Genomic DNA, 17734 nt, shown 5'->3' on the forward strand with positions numbered 1-17734 from the left:
TGATTGGAAAACACATATTTGCATCGGTGTTTAGCGTGGTAAAAATGGTGCTTTTGCCAAGTATATACATGTATAACAGAGCCTTTACAAGTGCAACAACTATTTGAGGAAAGTTTGACAAAATCAAATCTGCTCACATGAAATATATTGGAGCTATTACTGTCTCAATTTCTTTAATTATGGGCAAGTTTTCCAATACCTAAAGTGATGTCCCTTGGTGTATAAGAACCTTCTTTCATGGTTCATCATCCTAGCATACACCAAATTCATATTTAAGAACATCTTTAAACTGCTATGAATAGCTCTGCATGGTATTTCTAAAATGTTCTCTAAACATCTGCCTTTAAATTACAACTTCATAACAGTCAAGACAGTTAAAATACTGCATTATTGCCTCAAGAAAAGAAGCTTAAGAATGTGCATTCAGACCACAAAAATGGGTTGATGAAGCGAAGACAATGTAAAATCATTTTTTGAGAATTTATAAGAAATGTTGACATACTGATTTGATTGCTTCAATTTTGAGTTTAGCACAACCCCCAACTTCAGCTTTCCTTTCTAATGCCTGAGAAGCACAAACAAACAAATAACTGATTAGCTACCCCAGTTTACCAAACACTAGCTCTCTTTAATTAAGATTTATCTGGCAACTAAACATCTTTATTGACAGAAGTTTAGGAAATATAATTTGTGGAAACCACAAAGATACCTTTTTAATTCCTGCATCCAAGGCTGGTCTCCTACGCTCACTCCAGTAAGTCACTATGTATGACTGCACGTAAATTTTTATAGTCATAAACTAGACCTGCTATAGCTATTCCAGTTAATTAACTGCATAGATTTACCTGAAAATAGGCTACATTTACTGTGAACCAACTTGGAAGCCATCCTCCATGGGTCTGATTACAGATCACAACAAAATATTTTAACTATCGACCATATGGTAAACTTAATTAAGAAAATGGTTTAATTAAGAACATGGCTTGCTAACTAGCCAAAAAAAAACAAAGAACATGGCTTGAGTAATCTTCTCCATCTGTCCAATCCTTTCATCCTTTTCTATCAGTTCACGGTTTTTCTCATCAATGCTTGATTCGTCAACAACATGAGAATACGAATGTCACTCAAATAGACAAAATAGTGATCTCAAAATAGAAGTAAACCATTTATAATAAAGAAAAATTTCAAGAAATCAAAACTACAACAATAAAGCATCAAATTCCAAATTCTGAAGTTGGTGACAATTCTCAATCACCCGCAGCAGTTTTGATGTTTGGTAAAAAAATGAAAAAATGCTTTGCCCCACAATTCTCAACTCCCCACAGCAAAAATAGAAAACAAGTTTGTAGGTGCTTTTGAAAGCTGCAGTGAATCACTGCAACAATGAAATTTTATTTTACCCATAATACTCTCATTTTAGTAATTATAAATAACCACAACAGTTTTACATTACAATTTACCAAACACCCTCATACTGTTTTTTGTACTCACAATACTTTTGAAAATATAGTTTACTAAACACTCAACTGTTTTACTTCACAGCTGACTTTACTTTACAGCTGCTTTACTTCACAGCTGTTTTTTCTGACAGCAATCCCAAACTAAGCCGAAGAAGAGCTGGTACAAGTCCAAGATGATACAACCTCTAAAAGTTTTGTACATGTCCACGCATTTAGATAATTTCACTAATTCATCTATTAGTGAGATCATAGTCAACGCGTGGACATAATTGAACTTATATTAATTTTGTCCATATATATGTACCTTGATGATGCCATAAAAGTTTAAAACACTTAATACTCATCACTGACCAAGAAACCTGCACCTACTACGTACACTTTGACAGAAGAGGGGCACAGAATGCTAAGGCAAATTAATAATACTACTAATTAATTTGTTTGGGCTAGTGCAATTTGTTGTGCCGGAAGTCGTTGATACGAGTCCAAATATATTGTCAGGTAAAATATGAACAAAAATAGAAATAAATTTAACAAGAGAACACAAAGATTTATACTGGTTTCGGCCTTAATGCCTATATCCAGTTTGGCGGAGCCGGAGAGGAAATTCCACTATAAAAAAAGGATATTACAGAAGAGTATACAACTCTCACACACCCAAATCCCAAATACGCCCAAATACACACTAGAACAAAAGAAGGATGTTTGGTCTCCTTCACAAATGTGGTGGCTGCACTCACAAAGAACAAGAACAAAGAACAAATCTTGTTCACAAATACAAAGAGCAAAGGAGAGAAGGAACTAAACCCTCTTTGGTGCGGCTGCTACTCACAAAACCCTCTCCCACAAAGAAGAAACGCACCATACCAGAGAACCCAAGAAAGAGATTTCTCTCTTTCACATATGTATGGTCGCCCCCTTCCTCACTCAAGTGAGTCTTTCATGGGGCATGCCCCACTGGGCCATCTCTCACAATGAGAATGAGATGGGCCCTCAACATATAAGACCCACCTCATTATGAGGTGAGAGATGGCCCATTGAGGCACGCCATGAAAGACTCAGGCCATCTCTACTGCTCTCCATCTTGCTCTTTACTCCGAATAGAACAACCAAAATAGCCCCTTTTAGAAGCTTGTAGTCACTGGTGAAAAACAGCCCAAGCCTTCCCACATTCTCCAAGGTTCCACTGATCTCTCACCCAAGTACCCAACCAAGAAGTCAAAAAGGCAGCCACATGAAGTGAAAGCCTAGAGTCACGTACAAAAAGAAGACAAACGGAAGCAAAAGCTTCTTTTTGCAAAACCAAAGAGATGGAGCTACGGGTGTAAGTGTGTAACACTCAAGCCCACTTCCACTCATAAAACATGTGGGGCCCAGACCAAAATTTTGGTCCAATTAGAGCCAAAATCCAACACTATTAACACTTTCCTTTGGCACATCAATACTCGATCCAGTGTTAAAACAAAAGGGAGGTGGGTGTTATTCTTTAACTACATGGAAAATTATAATATAAAAATTTAATAAAACAATAAATTGGATTTTTATAGCCAAAGAGTAAAATTTCGATTTCGACAAAATTAGACAAAAACGACGGAAATTGCTATCAAAATACGAAAATTTTGAATGAAACTTGACCATATGTTTATTTAACATATTATCCACTACATTGATAAAAAATATTAAAGAAATCAAATTATATAGTAAGTTTTATGTGATATAAGGTGAATATAATGCGTGCTGGACGCAAATACTGTTAAATAAAAATAGTTCACTAATTAATATTCATATAAAAATGACCTATTTTTAAGATATATTTAATCATTTTGAATCTAATTGTCCATAAAACATATGTGAACAAATAAGAAAATGACATGTATAAATATATTGTTATTTTCTAAACCACTTAACTCAATAACCAAACACAATCCAAATAGATTGTGAGATTCCAGAAAGTTGGTTTTTAATTTATTTTGAAGTAAATAGTGATTTATTGATAATTATCTTGTTCATTTTGAGATATTCGAATTTTTCTGAGGAATTTTGGAAGAAAATAAGTGAATTTCAAGTCGTAAAAAAAATAAGATTTATCGAAATGAGCTCACGAGATTTTACAGAATGTTTTTCAGCCCTTGAAGTTAATTTTGGTAAATTATTTGGATTTTAAATGATTTCGGCAAGCCATTGAGAAATAATAAAAATTAGGAAATACTCAATCTTAATTTTAGTCTTGTTGGAAAGATCTCGGGTCAACAAGCGCGTAAACGTGAACGTAACGTTTTTTTTTTCTTTCCTTTTCTTCTTTTCTTTTTCTTTTTTTCTTTTTTTTTTCTTTTTTTTTCTTTTTATTTCTTTTCTCTCCTTTTCTTTTTTCTTTCCTTCTTCCTTTTCCCCCGTGACCTCTGGTGCTCCAGCCTCCAATCTTCCTTCTCACCTTTTTCTTTCCTCTGCACCTTCTCTCTCTCCCAGTCCCTCCCTCCCTCCTTGATCTCTTCTTTCTCCTCCCTCTCCTTCTCCCTCCCCGATCTCTCTCTTCCTCCTCTCTCTCCCTGGATCTCTTTTCCCCGATCTCCTCTCCTTTCGGCCACGGCGGCTCCTCTCTCTCCCTCCTGCAACAGCAGCTCCTCTCTCTTCCTTCTGCGACGACGGTTGGTCTCTCTCTTCGGTCTTTGCCTCCTTCTCTGGTATGCCAAATTTCGGAGAAATTTAATCAAAAAGTGCTTGGATTTGAAATTTCGGCCGAGATTTGGCGAAATTTTCGAAATTTCGCCGAAATTTTAACGAAAATGAACGGATGTGTTATAAAATTTCGGGATCCCCAAAAAATGAAAATTTCGCCGAAATTTTCGAAATTTCATTCCTTATATAATAGCTTCTTCTTTCTCCCGGCCCCCTAGCTCTCAAAACCCACCACCATGTTCATAGTTGATGATGAGTCCCTACATGCAACCATGCATAGTTAATTTAGTCCTTGAGAACCTGACATGAGAGAAAAGAGAGCAAATGTGAGCCAAGGATGACCTCCCAGAAGAAGAAGAAGATATATGCATATATGGAAGCACATTAATTCCGGCAAGTCATCCTCGGCTCATATCTACTCTCTATCTCTTCATGCAAGACTCTTAGACATAAAAAGAACTAGTTAGGTAATCACCAATGTTCCACTTAATTGGTTTACATTCAGTCAGGCGGCCTTGTTATCTTATTTATAGCTAGGCAGATCGAGATTGCACACATATGCACAACATGACACAACTCATACACATTCCATGCATGTCTAAAATTAAAGGTTGGTTAGTTGAAAAGTGTTTTCCCAATGATTCCATTCAAGCATGTGAATCTGTTATGGACCCTAAAAAGCTTTATAAAGGACAAAAGGGTATTAAAAGGAACGAGAGAATCAAAGCAACTGTGAAGTCTGTGATGCTGCACATATATGGATAAAATCTTCATAAATGCTTCGACATTATATATAACAAGTACACAATATATCCTGATGAACTGCCCCTATCACTAAATCACAGCTAGCCCAAACAAGACTACGCAACTCGCAGAGTGGAACATACCATTTCTCTTGGAATTAAGAATCTATTTTTGTTATACAACCTTATATAACAACATATATTATATTGAATTGTCAATTGATTTTGAGTTAGATGGTCAAATGTTATATACTGTTAGAATGGACAATCCATGTGTCAAGCAAAACAGCTATATATATATATTTCATGTCACCCAATATAACTCACCACATGTAAATAGGTAAGCTGAGAATATAGAATCTCACATTTATAATTTTTGTAGTATTTTTCTTTACAATATTGAAGAAGTTTCAAGTTCAATTTTCCTCTCCTAAATTTTTTTTTTAAAAAAACCCTAAAATTAATAGCCTTGCATAACAAAAGAATCTCAAAGTTATTATAAATTGGTTTTTGATTGGATGTTTGACTACCACGTGATATCAAACAGCAATCATAATTAAGGGGAATGAACCTATAGTACTCATGATCGAAGTCTCTAGCTTTATTTCATTTAGTGGATGCATGTGATCGAAGTAGGCCCATAGATCTTGTCCTGGCCTGAGTTTGTTCGATCTTCGAATGATGATCAGATTTGGAAGGTTGCAGAATGTGGATATATCCTTTATGGACCAAAAAGTCGTCATGGCCTTTGGGAGACAACCATCATAACACAGCGCGCTGCAAATTGAAGTTTTCTTTTTCTTTTGATTAAGGGGAATGAACAATTCTGTCCCTCTAGTTTGGTTCTTTTTCAATTAGATTTTGTAGTTTCAATTTTTTTAATTAGATTGTTTTGTTTTGTTTACAATTAAAGACAAACTAAAAAATTAATCAATTCTTAATTTACATCAAACACTAGGGGTGGGCATTTAAACCGCGAACCGGACACACCGAACCAAACCGGGGGTTAAAAAACCGTAAAAACCATGTTGACCAAAACCAGTCAAAGATTGGACCGAATTGGACCGGACCGGTCCTATACGGTTTCGGTTCCGGTTTTGATTTCTTTGAAGCCGGGCCGGACCGGACCGGACCGTATGTGTATAAACATATATATATTTATACCATTTTATATTTTTATACACTTTTTTAGCACTTTTTTATACACTTTTTTATACACTTTTTTACACACATTTATATATATTTTAGATAATAAAATTAATATTAACCTAGCTATATTTTAGACCCTAAAATATATTTTATATATATATCCCTATATGGCCTATATAGTATATTATATATATATAGTACTATATAGTATATAGTGTATAATACTATAGTATATCCTAACTTATAATTTTTTTATATATATTATTGTTTACTATAAGACTATAGTCACTATACCCTATACCCTAAATGGCCTATGGCCCCTATACTCTAAACCCTAATTGAAACCCTCAAACCCCAATTAGATTAGTTAATTACAAATTATCAATTTAAACCCCAATTGAAACCCTCAAACCCCAATTAGATTAGTCAATTACAAATTACCAATTTAAACCCCAATTGAAACCCTCAAATCTCAATTAGATTAGTCAATTACAAATTACCAATTTAAACCCCATTTGAAACACTAATTATATATTTGATAGTACTATATAGTATATAATTTATAATACTATAATATATCCTAACTTATAATTTTTTTATGTATATGTTTACTACAAGACTATACCCTAAATACCCTATACTCTAAACCCCGGCCCAATTGAAACCCCAATTGAAACCCTCAAACCCCAATTAGATTAGTCAATTACAAATTACCAATTTAAACCCTAATTGAAACGCTAATTATATATTTGATAGTACCCATATAATATATAGTTTATAATATATTATATATTTGATAGTACTATATAGTATATAATTTATAATACTATAATATATCCTAACTTATAATTTTTTTATGTATATGTTTACTACAAGACTATACCCTAAATACCCTATACTCTAAACCCCAATTGAAACCCCAATTGAAACCCTCAAACCCCATTAGATTAGTCAATTACAAATTACCAATTTAAACCCTAATTGAAACACTAATTATATATTTGATAGTACCCATATAATATATAGTTTATAATATATTATATATTTGATAGTACTATATAGTATATAATTTATAATACTATAATATATCCTAACTTATAATTTTTTTATGTATATGTTTACTACAAGACTATACCCTAAATACCCTATACTCTAAACCCCAATTGAAACCCCAATTGAAACCCTCAAACCCCAATTAGATTAGTCAATTACAAATTACCAATTTAAACCCTAATTGAAACACTAATTATATATTTGATAGTACCCATATAATATATAGTTTATAATATATTATATATTTGATAGTACTATATAGTATATAATTTATAATACTATAATATATCCTAACTTATAATTTTTTTATGTATATGTTTACTACAAGACTATACCCTAAATACCCTATACTCTAAACCCCAATTGAAACCCTCAAATCCCAATTAGATTAGTCAATTACAAATTACCAATTTAAACCCTAATTGAAACACTAATTATATATTTGATAGTACCCATATAATATATAGTTTATAATATTATAGTATATCCTAACTTATAATTTTTGTATGTATATGTTTATAAGTTTATTATAAGACTATATCATATACCCTAAATACCCTATACTCTAAACCCCAATTAAAACACTAAAATTAAATGAAACCCCAAAATCAAATGAAACCCCAATTGAAAATTTGAAACCCTCAAAAAGTCAAACCCCAATTACTAATTAGATTAGTCAATTACCAATTTACCCATTTGGCCATTTTTGGCAATTACCCTACCCAATTACAGATTAACCCCGATCCCCAACCCTAAAGCCCCAATTGATTTCTGTCTCACACTCTCACGCATCCAATCTCACTCACCCAGCCAAGTCTCTGCCTCTCTGACTCTCTCACGCAGCCAGCCAGCCAAGTCTCTGCTGTGTCTCTCACTCTCAGCTCTCACACTCATCTCAGGTAACCATCTCTCATCTCGCATCTCTCATGATCTCATCTAGTCATCTATGTCACTCATCTCTCACTCTCACTCGCGAATCGCAGTCAGCTGACTCAACCACTCAAGTCTCTGATCTCGTCGGCGTCGGCGTCGTCGCAGCGAATCAAAAGCCGTTCCGGTACATCTCGTCGGCGTCGTCTCAGGTAACCATCTCTCTCACTCTCATCTCTCATCTCACGTCTCTCTCTGTCAGTCACTCAGTCTATCATCTCTGTCTCTCATCTCTCACTCTCTCATCTTGTCATTTCTTTGCAATTTGGGGTTTGATTTCGGGTTTGGGTTTATATTAAGGTTATTCTGTAATTTTTGTGCAATTTTTTTGTTCTTCCTTGCAATTTCGATTTTAAATTAGGGTTTATAGTTAATGACTTAATGTGGGGTTTGATTTCGGGTTAGGGTTTACATTAGGGTTATTCTATTAATTTTGTGCAAATTTGTGGTTCTTCCTTGCAATTTTGATTTTAAATTAGGGTTTATAGTTAATTTGGGGTTTGATTTCGGGTTAGGGTTTACATTAGGGTTATTCTGTAATTTATGTGCAATTTTGTGGTTCTTGCTTGCAATTTCAATTTTAAATTAGGGTTTATAGTTAATTTGGGGTTTGAAAGTTTGAACTACATATGCAGGTTCTGGATTTTGTACTACATTTTGGGGATTCAATTGCTGAGCAGTGAGCAGCCTGAGCTACATTTTGGGTACTTGGGCAATGGGCAGTTTTGTGATGTACTACATTTAGTTTTTTTTGGCAAATTAGCATGATGGTTGTGAACTTGTGAATGAGGGCTGCTGAAAATTGGGGTTTCTGTTTAGTGTTTAAGACTTAGGAGGGATGGACCCCCTATCACAAGGTACCCCTTGGTCCCCTAGTAGCTTCTCCTCCGCCTCTGCCTCTTCACCAACACCAACTTGATTTGCTAGCTTGTGGCTTTGTTTTCTCTTGGATTTTAATTTTCTGTCAATTCTTGAACTGTGGTGCAGTGAAAAGCTTATGAAATGAGTGTATGTTAATTTGTTCTGAAATGAGAAGTGAGAACATGAAAAGCTTATGACTGTATGTTAATTTGTTCTGAAAAGCTTATGACTGTATGTTAATTTGAACTGTGGTGCAGTGAAGTATGGTTGATTATTTTTTGGCCCAAATTTTTAATTGGGCTCAGACTAAAAAAGCCCAAAACAGTAAGGCCCAAAACAGAAACAGTGCACTGGACCGGACCGGAACTGTTACAGTTTGGTTTGGTCAAGTTCTGCTGCAACAATTCTCCCACACCGGCACCGCACCGCACCGTATTGTCCTCTACAGTGCAGTGCCGGTGTGGGGGGAGAACTGGGCCGGACCGCACCGTGCCCAGCCCTATCAAACACTATTAAAAAAAGCGGCATTAGGCATAGAGCAATATTTGTGCCCCATGACAAGGAAGAGCACAAATAAATGTGCTGTTTTAACATTGATAATGATACAGCCACTAAAGTCATTTTTGTTTCCGTAATTAACGTTTCCGTTGTGAATAAAGCACAAATAGCCATTTCGAGTTACATGCGCGTAGACACAAATGTGGTTATATATGTGTTTCTGTTTTGACAATAAACCAGCGTTTTTGTATAGTTGATGTGACATATGTAAACTTTTTGAACTTGCACAATCCACTCAAACGTGACCTCGAATATTTTTATTTTAAAAATTAAATAAATATTTCATTATTAATGGATGTGATTATATGGCATGAATTAAAGTCTAGTGAGAATCCTAAACTTTAATTTCTAGTGCCTTATGGTGCCCCCTAGTTAATGTACTAAAAGCCTAGTCATTTTCCCAGCATCATCAAGATCTTGGCCTTCTTCTGCTACAAGCTGAGCGATGAAGAACTCCATAGATGTCACAAATCTAACAAGAACCTGGTATTTCACCCAAATCAACCAAATTAATATATGTAATATTTCAGATCCAAAAAAGGTAATCAATATAATATTGATTTAGTCTAGACATACATAAAAAACAAAATCATAAAACTATCACATGGTCAAGCCCAGATGAGCACCATGTTGTTTACCTTCTTCTTCTGGTTTTCTTAGCTACACTTTCTTCTTCACCTGCTTCCTTCCCCTGCTTGCGGTCTATATGAGGGTGAAGGAGCCTTGTCCTTCTTTGGAGCCATTGGATTAGACCGAGAGAGAAGGGCTGGGGACTGGGATGGGGAAATCAAAACAATGAATTTGCAATTAATTAAGGGAAAATTTTAGCTAAAGGATTCCGACTATACCCCATATCTCTATTCAGGACATGAATTTTACTTCGTATCAACTGATGACTGAAACTATCATTTTGTGTCAATTAGGACATTGTTTTTTTGTTTTTTGTTTTTTTCATTTTTTATAACTTTGGCCCAATATTGGACACATCAAATCTTCACAGGATGAAAGTTTCAGTCCTCAATTGACACAAAGTGAAATGAGAAAAATTTTCAAACAAGACACCTACTTTGGGGTCAATCTTAGTTTAGGATACCAGTTTGAGTTTGTGTTAGTAAATGACATATATTTAGGATTTGTATTAGTTTGGGACAATCCGTCAACTCCGTTAACTTTTCTGTCCAAATAAAGGATAATTTGGTTATCTCATATTTGTAAACAAATAAAAACAAAAAAAAAGGTTACTAAAAAAAAAAATCAAAAAAATTTTTTTTTTTTGAGGAAAAAAAGATCATTAAAAAGTTTAAAACTAAAAATTAATTTAAAATAGATTATAACTAATAACAAAAAAAGCAAAAAAAAAAAAAAAAGATGCAGCAGATCTGGGATCACACCAGCCTAACCTGCATCGCCCCAACCTACGGACTATTGTTGACAGCAGCCTACCCGTCGGCGGAGGCCTTACATGCCGACGCGACCCCAAGCTCTCTCTCTCTCTCTCTCTCTCTCTCTCTCTCTCTCTCTCTCTCTCTCTCTCTCTCTCTCCCCCCCTTCCCCCCCCCCCACCTAGCATGCATGACCACCTCCTTAACTTAGCAACTTCGCACCCCATCCAACCCAGCCCTGCCCCTTCGCAACCCCCCACCTAGCCCCGACGACTTCCAATGCATTGGCATCGCTGCCGTTTGAGTCACCATCTGAGAGAGAGAGAGAGAGAGAGTGTGTGTAATTCTTTTTTTTTTTTTCAATTTTAATCTTTTTTCTTTTTTTTATTTATTTCAATTTTAATATTTTCAGTTTTAATGTTGTTCAGTTTTAATATTTTGTAATTCTAAAACAATTAGTTTTAAATATTTGTATTTATTTTTAGTATTATTATTTTCTTTTTGCTTTTTTTTTTTTAGTTTTTATTTGTTTTAAAAATATAAAATGACCAAAGTATCCCTTATTTGTATAAAAAAGTTAACGGAGTTGACATATTGTCCCAGACTAACATAAATGCTAAATATGTGTCATACACTAACACAAACTCAAATTGGTGTCATAAACTAAGATTGACTCCAAAGTAGGTGTCCTGTTTGAAAATTTTTTCCAAGTGAAATTTATGTTATGTATAGAGACATTGGTATAGTTGAAGTCCTTTATCTAAAATTTTCCCATTAATAATGCAAGATATTTTTGAAAAAAAAAAAAAAATATAAAAAAACAAACACCAGATCGAAAAAGAAACCAGCTTAATCTCACCTTCAATTCATGGACTCAACCTCACCTCACTGCTCCGAAGAAGAAGAATGGGGAGGAGCAGAGAAAGGTTTTAAAAATAGTGTGGAAGGCTGTAGAAGGTTAGAGAAAAATAAGGAGGGGGGTGGGGGGTGTTCTCTGTACTCTTGCAAATATCTACTCCCACTTTATGTGATAATATTTGAGCTGCCCGTTCAAATTGAGCACAAATAGCTAATTATGTGCTATAGTTTTAATATTTTAAAACTACTTTTGATTTTTAGTTTTTAATATGTCAATGCATAGAGCACAAATGTGTAGATTTGTGTCGACTTAAAAACACAAAGATTAATTTTATGAGAGAATATTTTCACATTTGTGTAGTTTTTAATCTGATGAGAGAATATTTTCAATACTTGTACGCCTTTATCAAATGGAAGAGCTACTAGTTCGTTAGCCTGAACTATAACTCAAGCGAGCCCAACTATTTTATTTTATTTTTCATCTTTACTAATTAAGGAGATTTTACTGCTTTCATGTGTGTATTCTGTCGAAAAATTATTAATTTATACTAATTATATATATATATATATATTTACTTTAAGATGAGAAAATTGAACTTATCTGAATTTAAGAGTAACCAATATATTCGTATACTATACTATACATGTCCGAACCATGCCATCATAACACTAGCGTTAGCTCTATTAATTATCAACCTCGTAGTTGTAATAATGTGGCTACCACAAATTACCAATTACCCAAATTTGGGTTAGATTGCGAATAAATTGTTGATTGGTTGGAGGGTTGTCTGGATTGCCTTTTTCCGACCCTACAACGTGATGTATCTATTTGGCTAAAGCATATATATATTTAGCCTGTTGGGCTGTTTCTCAACAAAAAAAAAAAAAAAAAAACTTATTAATATTTACAAATGATGATACCATGACACAATTAAGTACTTAACACTGGCTAACAAACCTGCAACTGCTGCAGTAGTATATATAGAATAGAAGAACCAAACAAAATTAATTCATTAAGTGCCATTTTCCAAAAGATATATAAAACAAACTTAAGTACTGCCTTAATTTCCAGAGTTAGGTTGGTCTTCACTCTTCATTGAGGACCTAAACTCTATTGAGGTTGTACTAGTTCTGAAAATAAGTGCATTTGTAGAGTTAGTGAACTCCAAATTTTATGTTGCTCTTACATTCCTATAAATGCCATTAAATAAGCACTCCTGATTCAAATAATATTGTTGACAGGGGCTGTGATAGCTTGGCTAATGCTACCAACAACATTGTAATTAACTTCACCTTATTCTCATTCCAGAAAAGCCACAACCCCCCAAAAAAAAAAACCAAGAGCATCTACAATAAAGTGACTAGAGAAACCTAGAAGCTTCACCACCTTAAGGGCTTTCTCAGCCCCTAATTCTAGGTACAGACAGAACAAGAATGTCCACATTATGAATTTTAGACAAATCTCTAATGATACTGGAGAGCTCTATCCCCAACACCCCTATCATTCCAAATTAGCATATTCATCATTAGAGATATGACAAGTAAGGTAACCCACTTGAGAAAAACCTATCAAGCAAGGTGCATATCCTCTAGCTACCAGATTGGCAGCTGAGGCTTCCTCAACCTGAGGCGGTTCGTCCTGACTCCAACCTTCTAGAATGGCGGTGGGATCCGAGCCGAACTGATCATAGAGATCATATACGCGGGTATAGAATACATCTATGTTCGGATCGGGCATGAATGGACTAGTTCATACTGGCTTGACGTATGACATGACAGTCATCACCTGACGATAATTTGTTGATCTGAGAAGATGGTCACCAAGAGCCGAGCCGAACCGAACTGAACTGGGATAACTAAGAAAAGATAAACACTCAATTCTTAGGAGATCCTCAGATCGGGTCGGATCGGATATGGAGATCCGCCGAGATGAGCCGATCCGAACTATCAGTGAAACTGTGCCGAGCTGACATGATGACGTGGAGGTCCAGGTCTGACCGTTGAAAAGTCAAAGCTTGAGGTTGGATCTGACTTGCCACGGGTCGATCCATGATTGGTTGTTAAATCCGTGTGGATTTATACACAAACACTTATTAATTTATATTCATTCAAAAGTAACGAGGGTTACATTTTGACAAGAAACTTATATATATATTCGATATGATGGACAATCCAATTTCTTGAAGATAAAGTATTGAGGGTTACATTTTGCATATCAGGGTACTTCACGTTCCAACAGTTTCTCAGACTCAATATTCCAGCAACCCACAATTCACTAAAAAGCCCGAGGAGAAGATAATGGTAATAGTTGAATCCAACCCAATGAGATATGCTTCAGCAAACCAAAATTCTCAAAGCCATTCCCATAAAAATTTCAAGAAAACAGGGTCAAAGATTACAGGGCTCGGTGGTCTTGAAAATACAGAGGCAAATCATTTAGGGCTGCATGAGGGCTAAGTGTGTTCTCATCCAGTGTGGGATCCATCATGATCAAAAAAATGAAGGCCCAGGCTTCGACTTTATACAACACTTTTCCACCACCACCTAGAAATTTTAGGCTGAGAAAACTTGCAGAAACTTATATATCCAAAGTGGGTTCTTGAGAGTTTGCATGTCATCTACTGCTGCACAAAATCAATGAAAATCCATCTTTGAGTCCTCTTTCTATCTACAAATTTTGGGCATGTAAGTTAGGAAACCAAAGTTGGGAAACATAGCTACATCAAGTACCAAATAACCACTGTTGTCCGATGTCACAGTAAAAAATGACGGTGCCCGATGTCCCTAGTTGAAATCTGGTTTGCTTTCCAACATATATTGTGCCCAACTATTTGGTCATGACCAAACGATTGGGTTCTAACTTGCCACTGATTCTATTTCTAACAAGCCATGACCTACTAGTTGGATCTTGAAGGCTTGAAGCATTACACTCTCCTTCATAAGACATTTAGCTACGGCTACAGTCTTTGGAATCATCTGCAGTTTTATCAAGGGAAAATTCATAATTGCTGTTGGGTGTTGAGAAATATATATTAGCTTGGAAATTGACTAAAAACTAAAAGTATATTCATGCTAGAAGTATTTACTTGAATGGTTCATAAATTTGGTACTATTTTTCAAGGACTAGAGGGAAAAGTTTAGAAAACATATATACTTTGGATTACAAATTAGGTGATAAATCAGTACTCACCATCCAATATCGTAAATGTTCAAAGTTGCCATAAAACATAAATTCTCTTATTAATTTGAACACGATGGATATATCCGGTTGATGTTTCTTCGACACATACACACTGCCAAATTGAGACACAATATAAGATGAAATGAGTAAAACAAGGTCACAAGTCGATCACTAAAAGCATGGAGAGAGTTAGTATAGAAAGGGAAATAAGAAAAAGTAAAAAATAAATAATTTTTTATTATCGACATTTAGAAATTTGTATGTCATATGAAATATATTACAGGTGTTCATCAATTCTAAACAATTTTTAGCAAATCAGTATCCGATTGAATATACATATACATATATATATATATATATTGAATTGTAGATTTTGCAATCCAATCCAAACTAATATGAGGTTAATTAGGATCCAATCCAATCCGATCCAATTGACATTAGATTGGAAGATCGGTTTTTTAATGAAGGGAAAAAGGATTGGAACACAAAAAAATTATCAACAAATCAAATATGCCAAGAAATTTTCACAGAATTATACATGAAATGAAAGTTCAATTCTAAGGAAAAGTGTTTTGATATTTAGTATACTAAACTAAATTTTACCAAAGGATTAAACTTGGTCACTATTTATAGTTTTGAATGCCTAGAAGACCAAAAAAGTATGAAATGATAAAACATTGGATTTGATTCGATTAGATTTCATTGGATTTTCACTAGGAAATCCGTCATCCAATCCAATCACGTCGGATTTTGAATTTTGAAATCCAATCCAATCCGCCGAAATCGTCGAAATTGATCAAATTGGATTGGATTGGTTAGTTTGGGCAAATTGGATTGGATCTTGAACACTCCTAAAATAAATTTTTTAATTTTATTTTCTGGTAGTTTTGATTTTTAGAAAAAAAAAATCATTATAATAATTAATTGAAATATAAGTGTGAAATTAGTATACTCTAAGAACTACTATTGAAATGTCACTAGTTAGAGAAAATTGGCTAGAGAAAGTGGTGTTAATATTTACCTCTGGTAAATCATTGGTCCGATATTTTAGATTGTATGTTAGCCTCTTCAAAGCATCACCATCTTTCTCTTCATCTTGGGCTTCAGATGCCTCAGAAGCAATCACCATTTTATATCTGGATACTAAAACCTAATAATTAGAGAAGAATATATGGCTGGTTTGTAATTTTGTACATACCTACTAATGAGCCTATGGCCATTTTATAGATGAAGTTGAACGTTCTAGAATGGTGGTTTTAGAGAAACTGTGGGCTAGAATCTGTGTATTGGATTAAGCCTAAATAAGATTTTAAAAAACTGTGGGCTTGAATCTGGTTTCGGTTTTCTATAGGATTTGTTTGGGAAGTGTGCCATGCTTATTATGTCGACATCACACGTGATCCATGTGTGGAGCGTTAGTATGGGAATGGAAATAATATTAAAAAAATAAGAAATAGGGAGGTGATATTCGCACTCCAAAAATGTAATCATGCAATCCTCCGATTATTTTTAATTCATCAAATCTATTTTTATCAACTAAATTGTCATTATTGCCCTCTAGTTGTTTAACGTTTCCCATCTACTTGTTCTGTTTCCTTTGGCTCTCTCTCTCTCTCTCTCTCTCTCTCTCTCTCTCTCTCTCTCTCTCTCTCTCTCTCTCTCTCTCTCTCTCTCAACTCCAGAATTCTCAAAAGAATCACATACAGGTTCATTCCATCTTGCCTCTTTTGTTTTATTCGACAAATGACATACAAAGTTCAACTCCATTTTTCCTCACTACGACGACTCACCCATGTTCATATAAACATATAAATCACAAAACTCATTCCCAATTTCCATCACACCCACTCATTCCTTAGGGAGACCCAAACGAAAGAAACTTCTCCCCTATCCCTTTCCCTTCAATTTCGACTTCTCACCCTTTGTCCTTTTTGGCGGCTTCTCTTACATTCCAAGTGTCACAAGAGAAACGCTTGCCAAGTTTATTGAGGGTAATTTTGGTAATTCAATTGATTAAAACAAATTTTATAAATTAAAAAATAATAATAATAAAGAGGAGTGCATAATTACTTTTGGGGGGTATGAATAGCGCCTCCCTAAAAAATAATGCAAGAAAATATGATTTTAGATATAAATATTGTATATCTAAAATTGTATGTTGTATGAAATAAATATTTTAATTATATTTTCAATGAAAATGATATTTTAAAAAAATGCAAATAAAAAAAAGAAAAGAAAATATCATTACGTTAATTAAATTATAAAAACTGTTACCAACAATGTTAGTATTTAAAAATAAAAAATTGGCTACAGAGTAATGTTAATATATATCAGAGCCGTTCAGGTACGAACGTGCCAAGAAGCAGTTTTTGGACCTAAGCTTAAATTTCTTTATTAATTACTATAAAAAATTATCCATCAGTCTACTTTTAACTTTTCATTGTTTTTCCTAACGAAGTTTTAACGAGGCATCATTATGCGCGTCCAACACCATATATGTGCTCTATAAAGGTTGTACTCTTTTTTCCTTCGTTTAGGATTTATCCCATTGGGTTTTCCTAACAATATTTTAATGAGGCAACTGTCACTAGTGGACATATGCATCCAAGAGGAGTGTTGTAAATACTAATAAGGGAAAAATTTACAAACAGTACACATACTTTGATGATTGTTTCATTTCAGGACATTAATTTTGCTTTGTGTTAATGAAGGACACTACTTTCATTTTGTATCAATTAAGGACTATGTTTTTTTCAGTTTTTATCTCAACTTTGGCCCAACATTAGATCCATCAAAACTCCACCAAACTCAAAAAAATTATACTGGGTTTAAAGATATGCATCTCCTCTTTACAACCATATAAAGATCACCGAAATTGGATCTCTA

The 17734-nt window shown here is 34.4% G+C and overlaps 2 long non-coding RNA genes across 2 annotated transcripts; one reads left to right on the forward strand and one right to left on the reverse strand.

Moving 5' to 3' along the window:
* Positions 1-7863: 7863 nt before the first annotated feature.
* LOC147279787 (uncharacterized) lies at positions 7864-8744 on the forward strand. Its single transcript, XR_015123212.1, has 3 exons — positions 7864-7977; positions 8062-8160; positions 8644-8744. It is a non-coding gene; the product is annotated as an uncharacterized LOC147279787 (long non-coding RNA).
* Positions 8745-12833: 4089 nt separating this feature from the next.
* Positions 12834-16057, reverse strand: LOC147279788 (uncharacterized). Its single transcript, XR_015123313.1, has 3 exons — positions 15870-16057; positions 14858-14960; positions 12834-14643 (listed from the first exon to the last, which is right to left on the reverse strand). It is a non-coding gene; the product is annotated as an uncharacterized LOC147279788 (long non-coding RNA).
* Between the last annotated feature and the right edge of the window lie 1677 nt (positions 16058-17734).

This window comes from Dryas octopetala, chromosome 7 (assembly GCF_963921425.1).
Source record: "Dryas octopetala chromosome 7, drDryOcto1.1, whole genome shotgun sequence".
NCBI lineage: Eukaryota > Viridiplantae > Streptophyta > Magnoliopsida > Rosales > Rosaceae > Dryas > Dryas octopetala.